Here is a 17,764-nt window from a genome sequence, read left to right on the forward strand (position 1 = left end):
TCACAGTTTTTCATGTAAGCTTTCTTTATATCCAAGCAGAAATGAGCAGCTCTAAATGCAGTTATTTGTTAACACCTGTTTTGAAATTAGGTGATTCATATTTGGCTAAACTGAAAACATTTGAGGAGTGGAAAGTAAAAAAAAAGGTTTGATTTTGTTTCATTTTGGAAGGCAGGAAGACATGGGAATGTTTTATCTCCCAAATCCCCAAAATAATCTTGGACAGAACAGAATTTTTCAGTCACCTCAAATGTGGTGAATTGTTTCAATTTTTGTAATTTATTTTATATATTTTTTCCTGTTTGTTTTTTTTTTTTTTTAAAAAAAAAAACAGCAACAACAACAACAACAAAAGGAAGGAAGGAAGGAAGGAAGGAAGGAATAAAAAAAAAAGGAAAATAAAGGTCATCTGAAACGAGGAACTGAGGAACTGAGATATTCTGGGTGGGATTATGCTGCTTAACCTTTTACATTATCTAGGTTTCCTCACCTGACCTGCAGCTGTCACTTTGCAAAGATGCAGGGCTTCAGGAGCTCCTAGGCTGAATATCAGGCCCATGTAGGTGTGTCAGACACCCCAAAGTATTTAAGCAAACTTAGACATCTCTGTTCAGGTGTCTATATTACTCTGATGAAAGGAAACACATCAGCTCTCTCAATAAAACAGCATATTATAGATTTATTTGAGAATTGTAATTTTTTACTCAGACCTTTGTTTTCCGCTGATCCAAATATGCTTTTTTTGGCGAGGTTGGTGGGGAGTTTACCCCTGAAGTTTCACCTAGCTCCAGCTGTGAGAACAACAGATTATCTAGAAATGTCTCACTTCAGGTGTCTGTCTAAGAAGTATGCTACCATCCAAAAGTAAGGATAGATACAGAATTCCCAAGGTTGATGACACGAAGGACGGATTAGAAAATTGCTACAGTCTCTTTAAACCTTAACATCTATTAACTACAATAATTTTAATAATTCTTTTCTGTAAAAACAAAACCCTGAAACAATTACTGACCATTACTACAATCCCAGAGAGATTGGAATAAAATAATTTACAGAAAAAAAAAAAAAAAATCCCAAACTTTGTTCTCTAGAAAGCACATGAGAGCAAAACTGGTGTTTAGCAAACACGGAGGCAGCTCTGCTTTATCTAATAATCACTGAAGCCATAGGTTAGTAAGTAAGTAAAATATTCATGTCAGAATAACTGTGGAGAGTCTTCTGGAAACATGCATTACATGAGAGATATTCCCTAAAAGTTCTTACACAGCACTGCCATATCCATGTAAATATGTTATAGACTAATCCTCTCACCACAGAAGGAGCACAAAGACATAATTTTATCATTATTTCTAACCATGACCACATTTTGTCTGTTAACTAGGTTTCCTATTACTCCCCCCACCCCTGCCAAATGTAATCCCCACATGCAGGTTTTGCATCCTGCCACCTTTCAACTGAAAAAGCTAATAATCAAAATTATTCAACTATTGACACTCTTTTGCATTCACTCAGCCCATCTGTTTAACACCTGTAATATGTTTTTACCCTGTGGCACTGTAACATTCTTGTTTGTTAATGGAAGAGATATCAGCTTCCAAATGCCTCTGGCTCAGCAAAGAGAAATGGAGCTATAGCAATTAGCATGAATCAGTGCATCCAGCACTGTTCCGTGTGCCTCATTTTAACCCAATAGTAATTTTAATAATAGGGTTATGTCTGCCTAAAGCAATTGGAGACATCCCTGAGTCAGTGCCAATTGAGATGATGTATACACTCAGGCCAGTGAAAAGCCATGCACAAGTACTCATTTATGCCCCTAAAGCAGGGAAGCTTCATTAGTAAAGATTTCCATCAGACAGGAGGACTCATTGATGTGGCCATAGTGGGTCTGGTTCCAAAGGTTGCTCTGCCCATGCTGCCAAGGGGAGTGACTGCTCTGTGGGGTTCGCTCAAATGCTGTACTTTTGCGGTTACATTTGTGATTAGACGTTAATTCTTCTGAATACATCTTGCAAAAACAAAGGTTTTAAGTGAGGTACTAGATAGGGAGCTTGGTCCCCCCATTCTTTTTTCCATGGGCAGTGGGAAGAAAGAGATAAATGTGTATAAACAGAGGCTGAGTCAAATCTCAGATGGAACACATCATCCTGGTGATGCTGAAATGACCTTCTTTCTCCCTCCTCATGGCTGAAAAGGAAGCCTGGGATGAACAGGAACATAAATTGAGAGCATAAATCAGGGTAAAGGAGTCCAGGCAAAAATGACTGAAAGAGCTGCCATTGGTTTCTTCATGTGACCAGGATTTTTTAAATTTGTTTGTATCTGCTTGCGGGTCAGCTGGCATTAATTAAAGTTTAGTAGTTTAATATTCAATGAAAAAACACGTAAGATGTCTTTTCCTACACTCTCACATTCTGCAACAGGACACTGCCTGTTTGTTTACCTCATTAGAAAGCTACATCCATAATTTTTAAGAACCATCCATTACAAATCACAAACTACTAGCACATAATTGTATGTATTTTCAGATCAAGGCAGAAGCGTGTGTGCTGGTACCTGTTAGATTTGATTGGAGAAGGTCACACAGGAGAGCATTAAGAAATAGAGACAGAAATGTCAAAGCATTTCAAACGGCAACAACTACCGCCCCACTCGTATCAACAGGGGGGAAATGGAAGCATAAACCAAATTGCATCCAAATGATTGCGATTGGAGCACATGTGTTATGGGAAAGGTTTGAAGTTAGCACATGTGCTGATATAGCAATATGATGATGAAGGGAAAAAAAAATCCAGCATTCAGTGTCTTTGCAGCACAGATGGTCGGGTTTGCTTTTCTGGCCTAGTTGTTCATTAAAATGAACCAGATGAATCTGGCTATCCCAAACTGTTAGTATATGTCTCTGCCTTATTATTCTGTGCTCTGCAACGATGATGGCCCATGGGCCAAATAATGCTTTGATATGGATCACATGATATGGCGGTGGGCTGTCGATATTTTAACTAACAATCCATTCAGCAGTGAAATCTAGGAAAGGGTACAAAGCACCAACTGGATCATATCTCTGGTCTACCCATGTTTTTAAAAAATCACTTAGTACATACTACACAGACTGTAAGCAATTATGTGTGATTAATTACAGCACCACATATAACACACATTTTTGGACACTTCTTTGCCTTTCACATTTTGACAGTACTGAGTGGTAAGCGCTAGCAGAAGCTTTTTTTTCATGTGGTAAAGGATCTGTATAATGCAAATAACACCAGAGCTTTCATTTATTTTTTTTTTTTCCTTTTCCTTCCGGAGAATGAATAACAGTTATGAAGAACATGATGATATATGGCTCTACTAGACAGCCATAAAGTGTAAATTTCCAACATGAGATTCCTGTGGAGAGGGTAGATTTTCCTTCAGCCTCAAAAGTCCTGGTGACGTTAATGAAGGAGGCATGTCTACAGCACCCCTCACTGAATAATTAACATCTGCACAGACAGAAAGTCAGACAGCAAAGCTGGAGACACAACAGAGAGCTGGCTTTAAATCAAGTCAGAAGTTTGCCTGTGTTTGTGGGTGGTTTATTACTATAAAGTGACAGCAATGCAAAGTGAAGTTAAACTATCTTTTCAGCTTCAACGGCTTCAGGATATGGGGACAGTGCAGGGTCCACTGGGAAGGGTGGGAAACTAAAAGATATGAGACATGACTGAAAGATAAAGAGGGGTTTAAGGAGGCAAACAAAATGTAAAGGTTGATTGAACAGCAAACAGTACTGTGAACTGAAATCCAAAGTTAGAATAGTTTTCTTGAAATTTCTTCCACAAATACATTATTTTGTTAGTCAATGCAGAGCAAAAAAAAAAAAAAAAAAATCCAGGAAGGTAGTTACAAATAATGGAGATTTGAGAATCAAGTATTATTTTAAATTAGTGGCTGTGATTTAGACAAGCAATTAGGATCAAGCTTTTGAAGGAATTTGCATGCCAAGAGGCAGACTGTCAGGAGCATCTGTAAGAACACATCTTATCAGATTAGGCTCTTAAAGGCACATAACCAAACAGAAATTCATGTGATGGTACCTACACCAGATTTGGCTGGACTAGTTGCCGTGCAGAAAGGTAATTACTCTGTCAGTGCAGCTAATTCTTACTGAGCTTAAGATGTATTTTCACTGAGTACCTGGCATTAGCATCCTGCCCAAGCCTTAACTAATTTCCAATGGATGACCCAAACTGAATACAAAGCACCGCAAATACGAGTTCAAGATCAGTAGGTGCACAAGGTGCAGATCCCCACAAAGTGGCAAATTCTAAAGGGCTGGATGCCAACAGTACAAATACTGTCTTCCTGGGTAGATTTTGAAGATCAAATAATCCAAATCAATTCAGCTCTTTAAGCAGTGGGTGATCTTGGACCTGTAGTTTCTCAAAAGACTTAGGAATCCACCCCTTACAAAACAGTTCCCTCTCAGAATCTAAACAAAACCAGACCAAGAGCACTCATGAGAATACTGATGCAGGATCAGGGGAAACCAAACTTTGACTACTGTAGATTAATTGTGTATTCACAACACAGTTTCAACTAGACTTAGTTTCTGGGCTGGACTCTTTTTATCCAGCTGAGAAGACTCAATATGCCAGAAGGCATATTGTTTGACCAGTCTTCGATGTCTGTCCCTAAACAAGATGAATCATTCTCTGGAGCTATTTTTCTCCACTGATTATAGAAGGAGTTTTGAATAACTAATCTAATATTGAACACTGAACTTTCAATAATTTTGCTAGAGAAAGAGAACCCAGATTCTGGAATCCTGGTGCTGCCAAACTGCTGGTTCTAGTTATACTTGTAGTTTTGGGACTTCATACTGTTGTCCCTTGCTCAGATCTGTCTTTTTCTGGGCGTTAATGTGTCCCCTAAGGTAACCACAAAGCCATCTGCTAAATAGTTCAGCCCCACCAGCTGCATTCCTGGAGTGCTGCTGCTGCTGTGTTTGCTGGTGCAACACCAGTCTTAGAGACCTGAACTGGCCTACAGAGTCCTAGACTGGGTTGCCTGCTGTTCACCGCTAACTCCAGGACTGATTCTAATGTTGGTGGTAGAAACATATCTGTGACAGTGATCTACTCTTCTTTTGAGGCTTTGTTTCCTCTAGTCTGTCCCTATTATTCGCCCTGTTCTAGCAAAGCAGAGTAAAAGTTTCCATGTCCTTTAATCTCATCATGAGGAGGGGAGAGCTTCATAATTTCTGTTTTCATTCAACATTGAGAAGCAACTGGATTAATGTAAACTGAAGAAGTGACCACTGTGGTGGAAGGCTGACACATCCCACATAGCTCTTCTCCCCTGTTAAACAAAGAGTTATCCATTCCCCAGTTAAGTCACAAAGTGATGTTGATTTTTTTTATTTATTTTTTTTTTTTAATAAGCTACAAAGCTTGGTGATACTTCAGTTGAAAAATGCACTATCTGAACAGATGGAGGAAAAAATCTTTCACTGAAAATACGTGCCTATCTCTTTAACTGATGTGTAATTTTTTTTTTTTTTTTCTGGGAAAAAAACTGCTGAATATGTAATGAGGTTATTGTTCTGCTATTATTGCTATACCATTATGAAATTATAGAGTGATTAAGAATGAAATAAAATAAAGTTCACAAAACGGTTGGGTCACTGTTTATGGTGGCAAATTGATTGTTCTTAAACCAGATGATTTCAATAGGAACTGGGCTGCTTTTCTTCAGTGCACTCCTTTTTCGTTCTGAGCAAGGAGCTGGGAAACAAACAAACAAACAAAGCAGAAGAAAATTGTGAGTGGTAACTGAGCTATTCCTCCCTAATTTACTGTCTACTTTTGATGTCAGTATCACCTAAGCAGGTTTGTATCCTGAGTGGAAAGAAAAAAAAAAAAAAAATCAGTGATAAGGAATTTGCGTGCATTCTAAGTGTAATTTGTTTTATTTATAAGCCTAACATGAAACAGTCAAAGAGCAAGCAAGATAATCTATTCCTCTTGGAATCTCAGCCCTGTGTTAAGTTTCTAGGAAGCCATTTAACATCCAGAGATAAATCTAAGCAAGACCCCAAGAGGGAGGACAATCTTTTCTGATGCTTTTATGTCTTCTTGCTCCTTCATGTCCCTTTATGATACCTCTACCTAATTCCAACCTAACAATATTTATATCTCCTCCAGAGAATCAAACTTTTTTTCAACTAAGTGCAGGAATTTGGAAGAGTACACTGATACATGCCTTTTACATAAGTATCTTCAGTGCAGGTACCTACACTTGAGCTAATCACTCTAGAGTCACTCTGCAGTTTATGGAGAAAAATAGCTGCTTGTAGAAGCAATCTGTTACAATCTATTTAGTTGTCAGGATGGGGGGCTGTCTGAATAGAAAACAGCTTTGCAGAAAAATAGCTATTTCTGCTGGACAAGAGGTTGAACAGAATTCACCAATGTGCTCATGCGGTGAAGGTGGACAGCTGAGCTGTGAGCAGGAGACAATTAGGGGAGTAGAGTCTGAGAGATTCCAGGAGAAGGTGGAAAATTTGGTTTATTTAACCTTAAGAGAAGGTTGATCTGGATATTACTGCTCTCTGCAACTACCTGATGCACTGAAATTTGAGTGGAAGTAACAAATGCCAGTTGGATGTGGGTAATTTTGGTTATATATTTAGAAAAAATTCTGGATGGTGATGAGGGTGGTCAAGTATTTATCAAGTTGTCCAGATGAATGATGAAATCTTCTTTACTGGAGATGTTCAATGCTCAGTTGGACTATGCACTGAGAAATCTCATCTAATTGGACATGCTTTGAGTTCTGGTTTGGACTAGAGACATCTATAAGTCCCTTCCAACAAACCTGAATCTATTATTTGTTTCCTACAAGTATGTATGGACTTTGTTATGATAAAAAAAAAAAAAAAAAAAAGCCAAAAGGAAAATACTCACTCATATCTATATCAGTTTTATGTATAAATCCCACTTTTAATAGTGGCTTTTGCAACTGCTTCCATCACTGTACCTTTCAAAGCCAAAATTAAATACTATTTTATCTCTACATTTATTGGTATGCTATTTAACAGTCTGCCAGTGTACATGTTTATCATATCATCAGTGCATCTATAGCACTTTAAACGTCTCTGTTACTGGTGTTTATTGTATTTGTTAGTCAAACACAATTATCTTAACAAGACTACAAAGAGAAAAAACCTATTGTGGTTGAGACATAGCCATTTTTATTTAGTCAAGCAAGAAAGAAAAAAAATGCTCAAAAGGAGCAAAGCGCTCCCTAACATACAGGACTACCCTGCCATCTCTCCTTTCTTCTGAAGAATTTATAGCCATCCATTGCAGCACTCCAACTGTGGGAATTATCCTACCATGCTTCCGTGATTGTAACTGTACAATAGTTTTCATGCTTTAGATGGCTTCCAACTCTTCCTGTTAGTTGCCCCTGCTACGTGCATTCGTGTAGATGTGCCTCAGTTGAGTTATTGATCCTTCCACTGTTTTTGGAGGTAAAGTCCTAATGCTTACATGACCATTCTCAGGTATCACAGAATCACAAAATCACAGAATGTTAGGGATTGGAAGGGACCAAAAAGGTCATCTAGTCCAATCCCCCTGTCAGAGCAGGAACACTTAAATGAGTCTACATAGGAATGTATCCAGGCAGGTTTTGAATGTCTCCAGGGAAAGAGACTCCACAACCCCCCTGGGCAATCTGTTCCAGGCTCTGTTACCCTTACTGAGAAGTTTCTTCTCAAATTTAAGTGGAACCTCTTGTGTTCCAGTTTGTACCCATCCCCCCTTGTCCTACCACTGGTTGTCACTGAGAACATTAATGAGATCACCCCTGAGTCTTCTCTTCTCCAGACTAAAGAGACCCAGCTCCCTCATCCTTTCCTCACATGGGAGATGCTCCACTCCCTTAATCATCTTTCTGGCTCTACACTGGACTCTCTCCAGCAGTTCCCTGTCCTTCTTGAGCTGAGAAGCCCAGAACTGAACACAATATTCCAGGTGTGGTCTCACCAGGGCAAGGTAGAAGGGAAGGAGAACCTCTCTCGACCTACTAACCACACCCCTTCTAATACACCCCAGGATGCCATTGGCCTTCCTGGCCACAAGGGCACAGGGCTCATGGTCATCCTACTGTCCACATGGACCCCAGGTCCCTTTCCCCTAAACTGCTCTCCAACAGGTTGTTTCCCAACTTATACTGGAGCCTGGGGTTGTTCCTACCTAGATGCAAGACTCTACACTTGCACTTGTTATATTTAATTAAATTTTTCCCCACCCAACTCCTCAGCCTGTCCAGGTCTCTGGATGGCAGCACAGCCTTCTGGTGTGCCTGCCACTCCTCCCAGCTTGGTGTCATTGGCAAACTTGCTGTACACTCTATTCCCTCATCCAAGTCATTGATAAAGATATTGAATAATACTGGCCCCAATATTGACCCTTGAGGCACTCCACTAGATACAGGCCTTCAACTGGACTCTGCCCCATTGACCACAACTCTCTGGCTTCTTTCCTTCAGCCAGTTCACAGTTGATCTCACTACCCAATCATCCAGACCTCACTCCCTCTAACTGTAAGGATGCTGTGGGAGACTGTGCCAAATGCATGTACTTTCATGGTTTCTAACACATCAAAAACTTCTGTGTCTTTACTAGTACATGGTTCCCCATCCCCTATCTTCTCTGAAATGGTAGACCAAAGCATTTCTCTAGTACACTGTCCATGGAAATCAGGCTTGCCACCCCCAGGCTTATCTCCAGTGAGCCTGGGTTTATCCCTTTCTCCCTTCAAATCTTGTTCAAAGCTCTTTCAATGAGCCTTGTTAACTCCTGTGTGAAGATCCTTTTCCCCTTTAAGACAGGTGTTCCCTGTCTGTCATCAACAAGCTTGGTGTCATGTAGACCAATCCGCCACCAAAAACCACAAAACTTTGTCAATGACAGCAGACTCTGAGCCAGGTGTTGGTCTGCTAGTTCTTCCTGTTTCTTCCCTCATCATTCTCTGCAACTGAAAGGACATAGAACACTACTTGTGCTCATGATCTTTTGACTTGTTGTCTCAAGGTCCTGAAGTCTCTTTTGATTGCACTCAGACCTCTCGTTGCAGCTTCATCACTGCCTAACTGAAAAATCAAGGATGGATAATAGTTTGAGGGCTGTCCCAGGGTAGGAAACTTTCTCCCCACATCTTATACTCAGGCCCCAATGAGGCAGCAGAATTCCCTAAGAATCCAATCTGCATATTTGACCTCTTGTTCACTCCAGAAGAGAGACTAGTATGAAGAAGACACACCAAGTTTTTTTTATGAAGACAGTTTTGATGCAGTGCATAGTACAATTTAACCTCAGTGACACCTTCAAAATAGCTGAACTATCCTCATTATTGTACGATTCCACTTGCAAAGCCTTATACCTATCATGCAAGGCCACCTGGGAAGATGAGGTAGTGTATGGGAATTGTGCAAGAAGGGTGAGGAGGCTAATTGTAAATAAATTCAAGCAACTGCAGTTGGGTTGTAGAAAAAGACCATATATTACACTAATTGTTTTACTGACCTTGTATGCTTGACAAGTAAAACCTGTGTTAGATAACATAGACCTATGAGAAACTCTAAGGCATCTTATGCTTATCATTTTGCCTGAGACTCCTGCTTTGTTGTGAGGAAGAGCACGAGGCTGTGCCTACTTGAAGCCTTGAAATACAGGTGAACATAGCAGGCCCAGCAATCTTCTACCAGGGCTGAACTCTGCAGTGTTTGCATCCCTGCTTGTGTCACCTCTGCCCAGGAGCCTAGGTGCTACTTCAGAGATCCCCCAGTTGCAAGGTAACTAAAATAAAACATGCTCTTTCCAAATGCATTCGTGGCCTTTGGCTCTTCTTGCAACATGTCTGTGTTGGTTCACACAGGTAGTCCCAGAGGAGATGCTTCTACTGTGCCATGCAGCAATTTGTCAACATTGTCCCCTATCCCTTAAGTTACTGTATTCAAGTACGTGGAGAGAAGATTGGGAATCATCCGTATCATGCATCTTGTCTGCCTGCTGGGCCTGTCCCAGGGAATGAGTGGACTGATTCCAGTAGTCCGTCTCTCTCTTGCGTTCCCTGATACTCCTCAGCATACCTTCCCTGGAGCTCTGTCACTGGGCGGAGAAGTTCTCCTACCTGGGTGCATCTCCCACAGGGATGCTCACTGCTGCCATCAGGAAATGGTACTGGTACCATTTCATATTGGTCTGCAGGGCAGACCCTGCAGCATCACACCTTGGTGACTACATGTTCCCACCAGAGGTATGTCTAGGAAACTGCGTCACCTGTGATGAGTGTAGAGCTTAGAGAAGCCATGGCCTTCTGCCAGGACAATACCATTGCTCCCTGGTCAAGCTGGTAGAGTTTCAGAGTCCTTCCTGAAGATCATGCCAGCACTGGAGCTTCTCACCTCTGTAACTGAATATCTTGTATCTTCTAACACAAAAAGTGTCAAAGGAGGTTGTCAAAGACAGGGTTTTGTAGAAACAAGAATGATTTAATCTTTGCACAACGTGCTCCTAAGATGTTGTGGGATGCTGTTGGTGCTACAATTTGATGTCAGTTCCAGGGCAGACAGGGCTCCCCAAAGCACTCGGTGAGGGGAAGTATATTAAATACAAGTAAACAGATCAAGATTTACAGGCACTGAAGTTTCTAAGTTTCTTACAGAGTTGGACATGTTCAGGCCAACCTCAATGGGGACTTGTCTGGTCTTGTAGCCGTTTCCTTGGTTTCTAGTCACCGAACTAGAATGACTATTCATATGACTGTGACTATCAAGAGGTTCTTCAAGTTGTGTAAAATAAATGTATGGAAGGAAATTGTTTTCCTCAGAAACAAATGAGAATCATGTGGGACAGATCATTGCCTTCATAATTTAGAGATTTGGCACAACCTTGAAACACAGCTTCAGCTTTTGAAAATTTATAATTTCAGTTATTTCAAAATCAGACAGCAGTGAGAAACATTTATTTGAAAAGTTTTAGCAATCCATTCTTTTTCATTTTCTGATTGCCATGGCTTCTTTCCATTCGATAAAACTATTATAGGGAACAATTGTATTGGGAAATTAGTATTAATAGCAGAAAATATTTACACATCACTGTGTAAACAAAAATGATAAATTGTTAACAAAAATGATAAAAAAAGGCTTTAATCTGTTGGTTGTGGAAACAAAGCCAATGCTACATCCACATTCTGCTTATTTTGAAAAGATAGATGAAAAGAAGATCTCTAAAATTAAACTTGTAAATCCATATTTAGAAGCCTATGTATGTGCTTTAAAAGTTTTCAGCACTTCACAGGTTACCCACAGAATTGGCAATAGCATCCTGGAAATTGGTACAGTACAGGTTTAAGTGGATTCCTTCTTTTCTAGGTAGACTGTGTCATTTCCACAGTCGGTCTAGTGGACAGCTCTTCCATGGTAGATGCCTTGAAGCTTATATCTGTCTTCAAAATAGCTAGATAATTTTTTTTTTTGCTGAAGCAGTATTTTAAGGAAAACTCATCAAAACATATATTCTGGTCATGCCATTCTCTTTCTGTTTCTGTTTCTTACTATTATTTATTTACTTGTTTATTCATTTTTAAGGCCAGACTCAAATTTCATTGATTTTCATATAACTCTAAAACCAAAATGTGTTGTTTCTGTCTTTTCCTAGATGCTTCTTTTATTTATGGCTATTGTAAGAAACATCAAGGATGTAAAACAATTCTCTTTTTTTCTGGGATGTAGCTTATGGAAAGAAAAAAATTAAACTTCATATCTATATACCTGAGTTAGTCACCTTAGGTTCCGTTGCTTTCAGTTTAGGACAAGTCAGACTAAGTTGCAGTTCATGTCGTTCTTTCTGGACATTGAAAATAGATCTAATTAATCATTCTTTTCAAATGCCCATTCCTCTCCATTTACTTTGTTAGACATCAGAAGTCATACTGAACCTCTGTATGTTCAATCCCTTGTCACCTTGTTCAAAACGAAACAATTTCACTTTGAATATTTAATATCTAATCTATTTTTTTAATGTGACATTGCAACTGGAATAATTAACACAAAACATTGAGCATAAAACATCCCAAATTGCATTGGAATTATGCTTCACTATTTTACTCCATTTCAACAGTACAATAACATCCTTTTCTTCTCACACAAGAGTAGGTCAGAACTAGAAAGGATGATAGAAGACAGTTGCAGCACAGAAGCTTTCTAACAGCAGGTCCAAGTTAGAAATAATATAAATAAGGTCTGAAATTTTACTGTTCGGCTGAAAAGCAATTCCTTTGCCAGAAAATATTCTTTAACACCTGCCATCTGTTGGTTATAATTTTTGTTGACTTTGAATGAAGCACTGCTGGCTGTAAAGGATTGCTGAATTCAAACATCAAAGGATTGATGCCTGAATTCAGCAATCCATAACAGACTGGACTCCTAACTAGTTCTTTAGAAGTGACTTGTTTGTTTGTTTTTTGTTTTGTTTTGTTTTAAATAATTGTATGCAAATATTATAATGGACTTCTTAAAACAAAGTCAAACATTTCTAAGTAGCTTTTTCGTAAGTCAGAGGTGTTGAGTTCATGAATGTGATTTTTACTTTAAACAGAGCAGTAAGTGACCTGCACTTCAGAAAGTGCAGCTCTCCAATCTGGATTTAATTTTGCCTTTGCAAAATAAATAGATGAATTGTTTTGTCATTTCCTAAACATTAAAACAAACAAACAGGTGTTGTTTTGAAATAAAACAAAGACTCTAAAGGAAACATTTCAGCAGCAATCTCTACTTTTTATATTTGTCTTTTAGTAACTCAAAAAAAACAAAACAAAACAAAACAAAACAACATTTACTTTCAAATGAGGATGAGGTAACAGAGGTTTCCTGAAAAACTGAAGAAACAACCCCAAATTGACATTTTCATGGAACAATTAATAACACTTAGAGAAAGGAAATAAAACTGCATGATACCAATTCCATTTCCTTCAACACTCTCACTTGTCTGCTGGCCACACAAGACTCCGTGTCAGCTGCAAAAGCCAAAACACTCACAGCACAAGCCAGAAGTGTGGCATACAAGTCCCAAATTACTTGTTAAAACTGGGCAAGAGGGACCTCTAGGCTTACCTTGTGTTCTGGATTTTGCCATCTAAAAGTCAACATGTCGAGCAAGTATTTTGTTTCTTTGTGTTCTACTGATAAAATGTTTTGTGGTTTGCAGGGGAGGTCTAATTTTTAGGTTGAATTAATGTTTTTAGAATATATTACAGAGACAATTCCTTCCAAATGTTTTAATATGATTTCTTGGTGTTATTGTCACTGATAATATATTCCTTTAACAACTGTTTTTCAGTTTACGTGTTCAAAACATCCTGTTTTTTAATGGAGCTTGTTTTTCAACACCCTATGTTCCTGAAACCCCTTACTGCAGGTCTGAGGTTTTTTTAGATAATTTTCACTATTATTCCTTTTTAATAATGGAGGTTGCTTGAATGGATTATTCTAGATGTGGAAAGAGTTTTCAAGATTCCAAGCCAGGTGTTTTTGAGACAACATTACCAAAAAATTTAAACTAACTTTTCACTCAGGTGAATATCTAACCTAAAATTCCGATTATTTTATTTTTAATGATTTTCTGTCTATCCTTTTCCTCGACCATAACAACCATAACATTTGGGTATGTCTGTCAGAGACTGAAAAGGATAATGTCTCAAACATTGTGGTAAAATCAGTTCATTCAGCCACAAGAGATGAGACATCCGTAGTAGCAGAAGATGAGACATTCAGGATAAGGTGCATTGCAATTTACATAACAAGAACAAACTCTTCAGGACCCTTCCATCTTTCACAATCACCTCAGAGTGATGCCTGCACAAAAGACCAAAAATTACACAAGCAGGCAATCCAGAGGACTATAAGAAGCCCACCTGTGCAAACAGTGGACTGGCGCACCCACCATCTTGAGAACCTCTCCATCCACCAGTCTCACCTCATGAACTGAACAAGACACTGGAGGACACTGCACATCTCTGGATCCAAGACTATGAACTCCATCATACACAAAGCAGAGCCATAAGGATGGTGAAATCTTTCTCTCTCTCTCCCTCTCTTTTATGTTTTTCTTATACTTCTAGTCTTTTGCTTTAATTCTTCTAAATAATATAGTAAAGTAAGATTTACAGCTCTACATGTGCTGCAAACTTTTTATGTTTACCAGTTGGACTAAAATAATGTAAATACTTCTGCCAGCAAATCATTTGCCAATTGGGCCAAGCTGCAGAATAAAACGATTTTGTTTACTGACCTTAAGTATAATGTATATGCTTTTTCTACCAAGAGGAGTAATGAACTTAAGTCTGCTCTCCCCCTACCCACACCTCTGAGTGGGAAATGACAATGTCACACTCAGGCACAGATTTTTTCTTCACAGAATCTCTGACATAAGAATGAACTATTATCTCTTTCCATAACTGAATAAAACATGGTGGACCACTTGTCTGTAGTCACATATTCCAAAGAGGACACAAAAGGTCAAATCTGTTGTTATCCATAATAACTCAATCTACCTAGTAGCCAGACAAATAATAACAAAAAATTTACATGAGTAGCTCTTTAGAAGTTTGTTTGTTTGTTTGTTTGTTTGTTTGACAGGTAATATGCCCCAAACACTTTTAATATCAAGTGGTAAATAATGTCCTTACATAAACGAGCTGGCTGGATTCTTTGCACTGATTTTGTTTGGTGAAAGACACAATCCTATGGAGACTGACGATTGTGTTCTGTACAAAATACATCTTTCAGCACTAAAACAGAGCCGTTTGTATCAGTGCAGGGTGGCGTGTCTACAGCAGGGATCCTGCAGAAGTAACCGGTGACATAATTGCAATGATACTTATTTCCTCAGTCTAAATAACACAGGCAACTTTACAAAAATAATCCCTATAGTTTGAGGAAAATTTCCACATGAGTAGTGAGCTGTGTATCTGTGTTCACATGTGTCAGATTCATATCTGCAAATAGGTGACACATTTTGAGACAGCCTTTTCTAGACACAAATCTAATTTCCTTGGATGCCTTTGGATATTTGTACAGATGGATGAAACACCTGAAAGTGTTTTCCCAGGTTGAAATTCCACCTACATAATTTGAGCTACTTAAAAAACATTTATCTGGTCTAAATTAAGTCATACGGCTCCTTATTTAGTCCCTTCATGAGAGCAACTCATGCCATATGAATATCTGTCTGAGACATGCAGGTTGAACTGACCAATCAAGGTCTTTTCCTTGGTGGGAAAATATTTTCACCAAACTATTAAGTAATTTTTAGGTGCATAAAACTTAAAGATGATTTTTGTTTTGGAGTGGCTTCAAAAATTTTGGCCTAAAAGTCAACTTGGATCTTGCAATCAACTTACTTGGTAAAAAATAACTTTCTGATAAATACAGTTTTCAACAAGACCTGCTATGAGGCTCTTTCTCCTTAGGAAGCAGCATTCACAAGAGAACATACAGGTAACATTTTCATAAAGTGTATTTAAAAGATCCAGTTAAGAATTTTGACCAAAATAAATTCCAAGGTTAAGAAGCAGCAGAACATCTTAGACAAATCTGCTTGAGCATTTTTGTTTAGTCACGGGAGGTGTTTAAGAGGATATAACTTCAATCTCTACTTCTCTGTACCAAGGCAAATACAGATAGAAAACAGATTTTGCAGGGAGGTGGGTGGAGAAGGGAAACAGGGAGCTCGTTTGTTTGCTTATATGTTTTTAAAGCCATTTTTATTATAACTGAAAACTGTTCTATCACGCTGCATGCTCCAGAGGTTTTCTTTGAATATTTAGTCCTAAAAGTTTACTCGGAAGTAGAAATCAATTTACAGGGTGGATAGTACACAAAAATAACTTCTCTCTGATACACTCAGTCTTTTAAATAACATCCTCTATGAGGCACTAAAGCTTTAATATCAACAATATCCCTGAAATTAGGAGAGCTAAAAAACAAAACATGAAGAGCAGAAACTGCTATCAATTCCATTCACAGTGGCAGAATGACTCTAATAGCAGAGATGTTTATGAGTCATAAATTACCATTTATAAATGCAGTGTTTAGCATTCATTTCAATGGACAACATATGGTAGCAACATTTCTAAATAGCTTGAACTGATAAATAGGCCAGTGAAGTGGCTCAATTTGTTAAAATGCTAACACATTAACAACTGCATGCGGTGGTGGTATGTCTGCATCCCTAATACTGTCTGCCTGCTTAGGCCTTATGGAAATAGACATTTGCCTTGAATTTATGAACTGGCACAGTCAGTCTGTTTTTCATAATGATTTATGAGGAATCACTGTTTGCAGACTGGGTGATCCATCTATGACTGTGTTAACCTCATTCCTAGCACGTTATATAGCATGACCACTTCCCACATGTTTTAGCCCTGGTGCCTTGTCTTGAGAGACTGCCTGATTTCTTAGGGATCTTTGAATGTTATATTTTGTCCTTTTAAAGGAGATATACAGTTATTTGAACCTGATCATTATTACAGTGAGACTGATTAACACAAACTGTTCAGCCAAAGACTTATGTGAGGTCACCTCTGTTCCTATCACAACTGTGGTGTTATATGCACATCATTTACAGCTGCTTCATTTTTCACCTTATGTAATTTTCATCAAAATACACAAAAATTAGAATAAAAATCAATCCTAGGTCTCAAGAAAATAAAAATGTGCTAGCAAGTGCAAATTATAGTAACACAAATTTGACTAACCTTTATGGGAACTTTGAATTAGTTTGTTTCCACTTTATCTGTACCTAATTAGTTTTCTTTGGTCATGTAAATGAATTCTGAAAACAGTCTTGATACTTGTATAAAACCAAAGTAGCCCCTCAGGCTCCAAAATATAGTGCAGATTGGTGGGTGCAGAGGCTCTAGCACAGCTGAACCATAATTACCTAGGAAGCTCAACATAGTAGTTTCTTCTTTTTTCTTGTTCTTGTTCTTTTTCCTCCTTCTTCCTTTTCTCCTTTTTCCTATCTGTCTTTTTATTTTACCACAATTAACAATCACCTCCAATGTACAACTAGCTGTTGTAAAGGAAGAGAATGGTCCTTCATAGTTTCCTTTTTTCGTTGCTGGTCATGTAACTACAAAATCACAGTGCTTTTCTATGATAGCTTAATAATATATGTGCTGTGGTTTATGAAATCAGAAACAGAGAAGAACAGTTTTCTGCATCCTGATAACATCATAAAGAACTTATTTGATGGGTTGTACAGGACAAAGTGGTGTAAAATAGGTTTATAGAGTTTTCTTTGGAAAGAGACTGTCACCTGGAACTCATGGGTGGGATTTCTGTTACCCAGGAGAAACATCTACAGTGGAGACCTCTGTCTCCCAGCTTGCTAGGTAAAGATTAATCTCATTATCAGGTCAGGTGAATTTCTCTTCATTAGATAGAAAGACAGTCCAAAATTCAGGCCAGGTACTAACTGAGCACTTATTCATTTTTTCTTACTGAGATTTTTATGCTGATAATGTTCTGTTTTGGGATGAGGATGCTTTAACAACAATGACAACTACAAAAATAATAGCAGGAATGGTGATGATGATAGTGATAATGATGATAATGATAGAGAGGTAGATGCATCATAGGCAAACTCGATCCTATTATATTAGGTATCATGGAAACTTTAGGGGTTAATCAAACATGCTAAGTTAAA

This window comes from Nesoenas mayeri (genome assembly GCF_963082525.1).
Source record: "Nesoenas mayeri genome assembly, chromosome: Z".
NCBI lineage: Eukaryota > Metazoa > Chordata > Aves > Columbiformes > Columbidae > Nesoenas > Nesoenas mayeri.